This window comes from Globicephala melas, chromosome 13 (assembly GCF_963455315.2).
Source record: "Globicephala melas chromosome 13, mGloMel1.2, whole genome shotgun sequence".
In the NCBI taxonomy this organism is placed as follows: Eukaryota; Metazoa; Chordata; class Mammalia; order Artiodactyla; family Delphinidae; genus Globicephala; species Globicephala melas.
Window position 1 is genome coordinate 79,965,259 of NC_083326.1, and position 2,834 is coordinate 79,968,092.

Sequence of the window (2,834 nt, forward strand, 5' to 3'; positions counted from 1 at the left end):
TCTTCCCTAATTGCTACAAGGGGGAAAAAAAAAGTTTCCATTTGAAATAATGCACAATTGATTTGGAGCAGGAACCAAGCCATCAGAATGGATACCAGCCATTAACAGACAGTTGTGGCCACCCTTTCCAACACAAAGGGAAGCTGTGTCCAGGGCTGTGTGGTACCCTCTTTGGGCAGAACTGGGTCACGATTCAGCCAGTAAAACTGAGGGTGAAGTCAGCTCCACCCAAACTTTATGGATTGAGAGTGTGGGAAGGGTGGTTTCCCAAAGGAAAACTAAAATGCTTTTACCAGAAGGAGAGACAGATGCTGAGCAGGGGAAAACAAAACAAAACAAAACAGAACCAGTCTGCATTAAGCAGGCTGCTTCTTACAGTGCCTGTCACAAGCAGGGTAAAAGTCATCTACTAGCTTTTCAAACAATTGAACCCCTCTGCTGTCACTCTCCTCCATTTCCTCATCCGACCAGTATTGACAGAGCACCTGTTCAGCCATAGAAACTGGGCTAGGCTTTGCAGGTTCCAATAGGATGACAAGAGACCCTTGGGAAGAGTTATCAGGCTAGTGGGGAAGAAGCACATATAGAAACAATTAGAAGGAAATGTGAGAGTGCTAAGACAGGCAAGGAACAGTGTCATGCGGTCCCTTTGCAGGAGGGGGCACTGGCTGTATCCAAGGGGCAAAGCCTCAGGGAGGGAATGTCCCTGTCCCACTGCTCTGTGCATTGCTAAGGCTGATAGGGCTACAGCCTTTGAAGTGGCTCTGTCTTTGCCCGCAAGTTATGGGCAGAAGCAGATGCAGACATAAAATCGCTGGTCTCAGCTCCTGGATCAGCAAATGATCTTTGGCCCATACGAGACAGCTGCATTCAGCAGAACAGCATTATGCGTGTATCTTGATACGTAACCCTAGATCCAGGCTTCTAAATATAAGAAACTGTCTTGGGCTGCTGATTAAAAAAAAAAAGGAGAAGTATTCTAAGTGTCCACATTCATTGGTTACTACCAATCCTTAAAAAAATACTCATGGATGTTGAATATTTGAGCCTGGGGAATTACCCTATAATAGGCCCCTGGGGGCTTCCCTGGTGGCGCAGTGGTTGAGAGTCTGCCTGCCGATCCAGGGGACACGGGTTCGAGCCCTGGTCTGGGAGGATCCCACATGCCGCGGAGCAGCTGGGCCCGTGAGCCACAACTACTGAGCCTGCGCATCTGGAGCCTGTGCTCCACGATGAGAGGCTGCGACAGTGAGAGGCCCGCGCACCACGATGAAGAGTGGCCCCTGCTCACCGCAACTAGAGAAAGCCCTTGCACAGAAGTGAAGACCCAACACAGCCAAAAATACATAAATAAATAAATTTATATTAAAAAAATAGGCCCCTGGACCAAGATACTTTGAATTCCGATTTGGCAAATACAAAGATGCCTGATACCCAGGCATCACCCATCATCCCTAGAGAAACCACAGAAAGAACGAATCCCCTTTCCAATAGATTGATTGATTGATTATTTGTTCCAACAGAGATTTATTTATCAGGGGTCAGGAGAGGGAAGCACAAAGTTGCCTTTGTGTGTTTTGTTGTGTCAGGCATCTGAGTTTCATCTGTGTACCTGTCTGTTCCAAACCTCAGATGAGCAGCCAGGTCAAATCTGCGATAGTCCAGTCAAAACTTTTATCCCTCTTCCAGTTCAAGTGCGCATTTGCCCAGTTCACAGTCATAGACTGGTTCACCGAGGTGCCCTGCCATTTAGTTTTCCCAAGCTGTCTGCTCCTGGCACTGCCACCAAGCGTTGATTCCACTGGGTGACATGGAATCCCACGTATGGGGACTGCTTGTGCTTTGGAGTGAGTATATTGACAGGAATTCGTGAAAGGACAAGTCCTGCCTCTGTAAAGGTGACAAATGGCCTGACGGCCAGGGTGAAAGAGGACCTAATACAGGTCCCAATATTTAGTAGGTAAGGTAAATATTTCTCGAGCCATCTCTAGAAATCTAAACAATTACAATGGTTTTCTTGTAGGTCTCCCTGTGTATTGGTTTCTGATCGATGCTGTAACAAAGACTACAGACATGGTGACTTGAAAACAGTCCACATTTATTATCTTCCTGTTTTGGAGGCCAAAAATCTGAAACAGGTCTCACTGGGCCAAAATCAACATGCCGGCAAGGTTGCATTCCTTTCTGCAGGCTCTCAGGGAGAATCCCTTCGCTTGATTTTTCTACCCTCTGGAGGCCGCCCACACAAGCCGGGCTTCATTTGGGTCCATAGCTTCGTGAAATAACTTTTGGGCGTACGTGGATTTTCATAACTTCTGTTTTCTAAACCATCATGATGAGTGATCAAGGAGTATGTGAGAATGTTTGGGGACAGGAATTTGAACCAACTCCTTGTATGGGTGGCTTGTGAGGCCTCCGAGGCTGGGCTGCCCCCTCGTGGAAGAAGTGGAGAAAGGCAAGTCAGGGTGTTGCCCTTTAATGAATGGCATGGTTCTATTGCCTTTTATAACCCTCTGTGTCTGTGTAATGGGCTCCAGAAACAAGCTGGAGGGAAATTGCACAGCTTTGACAGAGAAAAGAAGCAACAGGGTCTGGAATAACCAGCTTTCAACAAAATGGAAATGGAGCTGATGCTTTTTAAGGGCTTACATTATGTCAGACACTACTCTAAGCACTTTGTACCATGTAATTGTCACAAGAACCAACTGAGGAAGCTACTGGTTTTTATTTATTTATTTATTTATATTTTTGGCTGCGTTGGGTCTTCGTTGCTGCGCGTGGGCTTTCTCTAGTTGAGGCGAGCGGGGGCTACTCTTCGTTGCGGTGTGCAGGCT